This window comes from Bufo bufo, chromosome 4, assembly GCF_905171765.1.
Source record: "Bufo bufo chromosome 4, aBufBuf1.1, whole genome shotgun sequence".
NCBI lineage: Eukaryota > Metazoa > Chordata > Amphibia > Anura > Bufonidae > Bufo > Bufo bufo.
This window is the reverse complement of record NC_053392.1, coordinates 29717241-29724813: the sequence shown is the minus strand read 5'-3', so window position 1 is coordinate 29724813 and position 7573 is coordinate 29717241. Positions and strand designations below refer to the sequence as shown.

The 7573-nt window shown below is 49.1% G+C and overlaps 1 long non-coding RNA gene across 1 annotated transcript; it reads left to right on the top strand.

Annotated features, from left to right (window-relative positions):
* Positions 1-1772: 1772 nt before the first annotated feature.
* LOC120997102 lies at positions 1773-7333 on the top strand. Its single transcript, XR_005778087.1, has 3 exons — positions 1773-2100; positions 7255-7261; positions 7320-7333. It is a non-coding gene; the product is annotated as an uncharacterized LOC120997102 (long non-coding RNA).
* The last annotated feature ends 240 nt before the right edge of the window (positions 7334-7573 follow it).

The following is a 7573-nucleotide window of genomic DNA, read 5'->3' as shown; positions in this document are numbered from 1 at the left end:
TTCCCCTGTGAGCCGTGCCGTCTATAAAGGCACTGGCTCCTCCCACAGATCCAGGCTAACCTTCGGCCAGCCTTCCACTTAACATACCCTATGGTTTTATTTGACGTGAAACAGATTTTATGCCATCAAGTGGTTTTGCTGTACATTTTAATCTAATCCCACAGGTTCGGGAGATTAATGTCCATGTCCTTATACAACTCTTCACCTACTTTATTTTTCTGCTATACGACTGTTTTCATTCCATTCGCTCATAAGTGTATCATACACCAATTATCCATCGTCTTACACACGACTGAGGGGCATAGAAAACACACACGGTGTACTGACTTGCCTTTTCTTAGGCTACTTTCACACTTGCAGCAGAGAGATCCGGCAAAACGTATGCCAACTGATGGCATTAGTAAGACTGATCAGGATCATGATGAGTCTTAAAAATGCATTGAAATGCCGGATCCGTCTTTCAGGTGTCATCCGGCAAAACGGATCCGGCATTTACTTTTTTCACATTCTTTTTGGTCTGCGCAGGCGCAGACCGAAAGGCCGGATCCGGCATTCCGATACATTCCTATGCAAAAAAAAATGCCAGATCCGGCATTCAGGAGAGTCTTCAATTTTTTTTGCCGGAGATAAAACTGTAGCATGCTACGGTTTTCTCTTTTGCCTGATCAGTCAAAATGACTGAACTGAAGACATCCTGATGCATCCTGAACAGATTACTCTCCATTCAGAATGCATGGGGATATGCCTGATCAGTTCTTTTCCGGTATTGAGCCCCTAGGATGGAACTCTATGCCGGAAAAGAAAAACGCTAGTGTGAAAGTAGCCTTAGGCCTCTTTCACACTTGCGTTGTTGGGATCCGGCATGCACTTCCGTTGCCGGAGGTGCCTGCCGGATCCGTAACAACGCAAGTGTACTGAAAGCATTTGAAGACGGAACCGTCTTCCAAATGCTTTCAGTGTTACTATGGCACCCAGGACGCTATTAAAGTCCTGGTTGCCATAGTAGGAGCGGGGAGCGGGGGAGCGGTATACTTACAGTCCGTGCGGCTCCCCGGGCGCTCCAGAATGACGTCAGAGCGCCCCATGCGCATGGATGACGTGATCCATGTGATCACGTGATCCATGCGCTTGGGGCGCCCTGACGTCACTCTGGAGCGCCCGGGGAGCCGCACGGACGGTAAGTATACTGCTCCCCCGCTCCCCACTACACTTACCATGGCTGTCAGGACTTTAGCGTCCCGGTAGCCATGGTAACTATTCAGAAAAAGCTAAACGTCGGGTCCGGCAATGCGCCGAAACGACGTTTAGCTTAAGGCCGGATCCGGATCAATGCCTTTCAATGGGCATTGATCCCGGATCCGGCCTTGCGGCAAGTCTTCAGGATTTTTGGCCGGAGCAAAAAGCGCAGCATGCTGCGGTATTTTCTCCGGCCAAAAAACGTTCCGTACCGGAACTGAAGACATCCTGATGCATCCTGAACGGATTACTCTCCATTCAGAATGCATTAGGATAATCCTGTTCAGTATTCTTCCGGCATAGAGTCCCGACGACGGAACTCTATGCCGGAAGACAATAACGCAAGTGTGAAAGAGCCCAAACAAATCACATCTGTTTATTTTAAGAATCCCAGGGAGCGGCGCTTTACCTCGAGCCCCTCTGAGCCCTGATTTTTCTCTTCCTTAGACAGATAATACACGCCTGGTAAAGTGTTGATTCACAATACCACCGTTATTTGTCTAGCCCTATTAGTGTCTGCTCATAACATCCAGGTGCAAGAAAGGTTTTTTTCTCCTAGTGGACACATGGACAGAGGTTTTTGCAGTGTGCAGAGTCCTCTGTGGGTCTTCTGTGGTTACCCTTGGGTTCTTTCTCACCTCTTTCAGGATTGTCCGTTGTGTTCTTGGACTGATCTCATCAGGACGCCCACTCCTGGGGAGAGTAGCTGCAGTCCTGGATTCTCTCCATTTGTAGAGAATTTCTGTAACCATACATTGATGTACACCCGGGTCTTTAGCTTTTGTAGCCTTTCTCCAGCCTCATGCATCCCTATGACATGTCTTCTGAAGGCTGTTTGCATCAAGAGATGCTTCACACCGACCTGTCTTTCTTGAGAACAGATTTGTCAGTAACCAAGCTTTGTGTGCCTTTTATTGGGCAAATCACATGTAAATCAAGTACCATTTTCATCTCCTTCACTGAACGGCTTTTGCTATTTAGCTGATGGGGGAAGTAATTAATACAGGGGTTCACTTACTTTTCCTCTCTGCACTGAGAATGTTTCCTCAATGTGGTCAATAAAAGACGTGAATGGTCCAACTCTTCGTGTGTCATTAGACACATGGTGATTCTCTAATAATTGGTAATCAGTGCAGAAATCCAAGCCATTCCAAGAGGTTCACTTTATTTTTCTTGTAAGTATATATTACTATGGAGAGTACGAGCGTCCAGAGGGTGAAGAGATGACACTGTCTCCCAAAAACATTTTGTCTACAGCTCCTATGTAAGTCTATTTATCTCCATGACAGCAGACTACAAACTGTGCAGTCGGATCCTGCGGGTATATTCCCTTCCATCTGTATTCTACATACATTCAGTAGATTAGGAATACATATAGGATAGATGGCAGAGAGCATGGTCTGACTACACGGGTTTGTAGTCTGTTACCATGGAGATCCATAACATGACATAGCAGCTGTATCCACAAAATCATAGATTTTAAATCAAAACTGATTGTGAATTCTCTTCATTTTTGGGGCAATTATATATTTTTTTTATGTATTAAATGGTTTCTGCATAAGCTGACCTTGGTGGTCCTGCAGTTATACCAGCCCAAAGCAGTGGGCTGAGGATTTCTGCTCTAGTAGGAGGGATGTAGATGATGAAGAGGAGAAGCAAAAATAAAGTTCAGCTGCACGCCGGGATATGTTTGTGCAGCAGGGGTGGAGATAGTGCCCATGTGTTCAGCAGCACCGTGTGGCATCTTCTAGAGGGCCGGTCTGTCAGTAACAGAACTGCGCTGATAATGCCAGTCCTGCATCGTCAGTGCAGTTTCCCTTGTTAGGTAAAGGACCTGCCCTGACATCATGGTCACATAACTACAGCTCCTTCACTCTATAAGAACCAGCTGCAGGCTAGAAGCCAAGACAGCAGCAGAAGATAAAACCTTCAGCACCCCTTCCCTCCTGTACTGCAAGTCTGGGTGGGGGGAGAAATTGTGGAAGGGTATTTTGGGGGACAATGCTGCTGCCATGATGGAGCAGACCTACTGAGTTTGGTGTGCCTGCTGGGAAGAATCAGAGAGATGGAAACAGTGAGCAGACACATGCTCTGGCAGCCATGGCATGCATATACTGAACTCCATGCCAAAACTGCTGAAAACCAAGACCAAGTCTGTAAACTGTTGGGATTATCGTTTAGGCAAGTAAAGCTGTGTTCAACGTTACTACAAGTCTGTACTCAATTATTTCTCCGTCACCAAAGTTATTCATCCCTTTTTGCACTGCAGCGGACAACCACGTCTGGAATCCAAGGATATCCAGGTAGGAGCACCATGTAATGTGCATACAACACTTTCAGGGACATTGTAGGCCCGCCTACACCACTCTGAATTTCCTACACTGGGTATCAACACCACCATCCTTAAAGGGGACTCCATGTCCTAGTTACGTAACTGCAACTGGCATCACGACTACTTACTCTATAAATCTCCATTCACATGTCAGCAAATGGGTCCGCATCCGTTCCGCAATTTTGCGGAACCGGTGCGGACCCATTCATTCTCTATGAGGACGGAAAGGATGGGGACAGCACACAGTGTGCTGTCCACATCTGCATTTCCGTGCCACGGCCCCGAACTTCCGGACCGCAATGCACTACGGACGTGTGAATGGACCCTTAGAGGGACATATATCGTAAAAACCTCATATGGGGCAAGGGATACCCCAGACATAGGGCCTAACCGTCAGAAAGCTCGGTGCTATACACAAGTCACACCCCAGAACCGGTGACATCATCAGTCTAATCTTCTCTTTCAGATTTGCCACCTGACATCCAGTACAAGGACCATCCTGATGGGAGGAGTAGTAGTTTTTGTTGTAATTCTCATCCTGGCAATTGGGATTAGACTGATGCTCTGCAAGTCTTTGTCCACACGTACCACCCCCTCATGCCAAAAATCCAACAAACTATCAAAAAACATTGGCCTTTTCAAAAAAATGCCTACCCTACTATCCAATCCTTTCAAGTTCCAAAATAGCACCTAATCTTAAGGACAAACTTGTCAAACCTGACAGCGGTAGCCATATACATCCACCTAGACATATCTTCCTCAGGACACATCATGGCACATTCCCCTGCCTCCACATCACACATCCTCACACAGGCAAAGACGTCTTCACATGCGACTCCTGATTTGTCATATACCTCATTAAATGCCATGTGATTTCCACAATAACTCGCTCCCTTAACAATGACCTCTACAGCACTCTGCCCCTTAACTGTGACCTCCATAGCGGACCATCCCCTTAACAGTGACCTCTACAGCACTCTGCCCCTTAACTGTGACCTCCATAGCGGACCATCCACTTAACAGTGACCTCTACAGCACTCTGCCCCTTAACAGTGACCTCCATAGCGGACCATCCCCTTAACAGTGACCTCTACAGCACTCTGCCCCTTAACTGTGACCTCCATAGCGGACCATCCCCTTAAAGAGGACCTTTCACCAGAGGAAAGCCTCTAAACTAACTATACAGAAGTGTAGAGCGGCGCCCAGGGATCCTGCTGCACTTACTGTTATCCCCGGGCGCCGCTCCGTTCGCCCGGTATAGCCTCCGGTATTTAAGTAGTTAGGCTCCACCCAGTTGAGCCTGCCGTGGTCTCCTTCTCCTATGCTGTAGGGCTGGCCAATCGCAGCGCTCAGCTCATAGCCTGGCTATGAGCTGAGCGCTGCCATTGGCCAGCGCTACAGCATAGGAGAAGACGACGCCGCAGGATCAAGTGGGTGGAGCCTAACTTCTTACATACCGGAGGCTATACCGGGCGAACGGAGCGGCGCCCGGGGATAACAGTAAGTGCAGCAGGATCCCTGGGCGCCGCTCTACACTTCTGTATAGTTAGTTTAGAGGCTTTCCTCTGGTGAAAGGTCCTCTTTAACTGTGACCTCTACAGCACTCTGCCCCTTAACTGTGACCTCCATAGCGGACCATCCCCTTAAGGCTACTTTCACACTAGCGTTCGGGTGTCCGCTCGTGCGCACCGTTTGAAGGGGCTCACGAGCGGCCCCGAACGCATCCGTCTGGCCCCAATGCATTCTCAGTGGAGGCGGATCCACTGAGAATGCATCCGCCTGCCAGCGCTCAGCCTCCGCTCCGCTCAGTGAGCGGACACCTGAACGCTGCTTGCAGCGTTCGGGTGTCCGCCTGGCCGTGCGGAGGCGAGCGGATCCGTCCAGACTTACAATGTAAGTCAATGGGGACGGATCCGCTTGAAGATGACACTATATGGCTCAATCTTCAAGCGGATCCGTTCCCCATTGACTTTCAATGTAAAGTCTGAACGGATCCGCTCAGACAACTTTCACACTTAGAAAATTTTCGAAGTTTTAATGCAGACGCATCCGTTCTGAACGGATGCGAACGTCTGCATTATCGGAGCGGATCCGTCTGATGAAACATCAGACGGATCCGCTCCGAACGCAAGTGTGAAAGTAGCCTAACTGTGACCTCCATAGCGGACCATCCCCTTAACTGTGACCTCCATAGCGGACCATCCCCTTAACTGTGACCTCCATAGCGGACCATCCCCTTAACTGTGACCTCCATAGCGGACCATCCCCTTAAGGCTACTTTCACACTAGCGTTCGGGTGTCCGCTTGTGAGCTCCGTTTGAAGGCTCTCACAAGCGGCCCCGAACGCATCCGTACTGTCCCAATGCATTCTGAGTGGATGCGGATCCGCTCAGAATGCATTAGTCTGGCAGCGTTTGGCCTCTGCTCCGCTCAGCAGGCGGACACCCGCCTGGCCGTGCGGAGGCAAACAGATCCGTCCAGACTTACAATGTAAGTCAATGGGGACGGATCCGTTTGAAGTTGACACAATATGGCTCAATTTTCAAACGGATCCGTCCCACATTGACTTTCAATGTAAAGTCTGGATGGATCCGTCTGAACAACTTTCACACTTAGAATTTTTTCTACAATATAATGCAGACGGATTCGTTCTGAACGGATCCCAACGTCTGCATTATAGGAGCGGATCTGTCTGTGCAGACACCAGACGGATCCGCTCTGAATGCAAGTGTGAAAGTAGCCTAACTGTGACCTTTACAGCACGCTGCCCCTTAACTGTGACCCCCATAGCGGACCATCCCCTTAACTGTGACCTCCACAGCACTCCACTCCCTTAACAGTGTCATCTACAGCGCCCTGCTCCTTTAAATGTGACCTACAGCAGTGAAGAAAAATGGCTGGGTTGTTATGGAAACTGGTGTAAAACTGTGTGTATGTGGAGACTAAGGGCCTGCGATTTTGTATTGGCTGATAAGGGTCATGTGACCGTGTGTATGGCAGTTGGGATATGAGAATGACCTGCAGGCTTCTATTGGCTAATGCAGGTCATGTGATTGTGCCATATTAGCATTGTTGGTGTAATGGGGTGCCGAAGGAACACTCGGTCTCCCATCGGCCGCAGACCTGCTGCTTAGCTTCGGGAGCGAGGATCTGTGTTTGACCTCGTTCCCAGGGCGGCTTTGCTAGCTGGGAGGCTCCTGATCACTCGGTGCTCGACTGGTCGGTCTGTCGGTCATGTGACGCTGGCCACGTCACATGACCCTCACTCCCCACTATAAATACAGGCAGCCTGCTGGCCACAGGTTGCCTGTTAATTTAGGTTCCTGGCAGTTGTTGGAAACTTGTGTACTTACCTGATCCTGTTCCCTGACAATCCTTTGCCTGCTCCTCCTGTACTGCGCATCCTTCCTGGTATATTGACCTCGGCTTCCATCTGACTATTCTTTGCGGACTCCTTTGGTACTTCTCGACTCTCCTGGTATTTATGACCCCGGCTTCTCCTGACCTTTCTTTGCTTATCCCTCTGTACTGCGTTGTCCTCTTGGTTTTGACCCGGTCCGTTCACTATCCGTTATTTGTCTTGTCTGTCCTTCCCGCACGTATACTAAGTTAGGGACTGCCGCCCAGTTGTCCCCTGTCATCAGGACTCGTGAGGCAAGTAGGCAGGGCCAGGGGTGAGAGTGGAGCGCAGTGGTCACTAACCTCCCCCGTGTGTGTGTACGTGACCGTTACAGTTGGGGGAATATCTCAGGAACTGTACGTCCTAGAGAGCTGAAACACGGTCTAAAACCTTCCCGAACACCTGATGTACCTGTGTGCCAAATTTGGTGAAGATCGGTCCAGTTGTTTGGTCGTGCATAAAGAACAGACAGACGTCCAGACAGAAACGAGTTTTTATATATATATGAGACTAGCAGAAGAACCCGGCTTCGCACGGGTATATTTCATCTACAGTTGCAAGAAAAAGTATGTGAACCCTTTGGAATGATATGGATTTCTGCACAA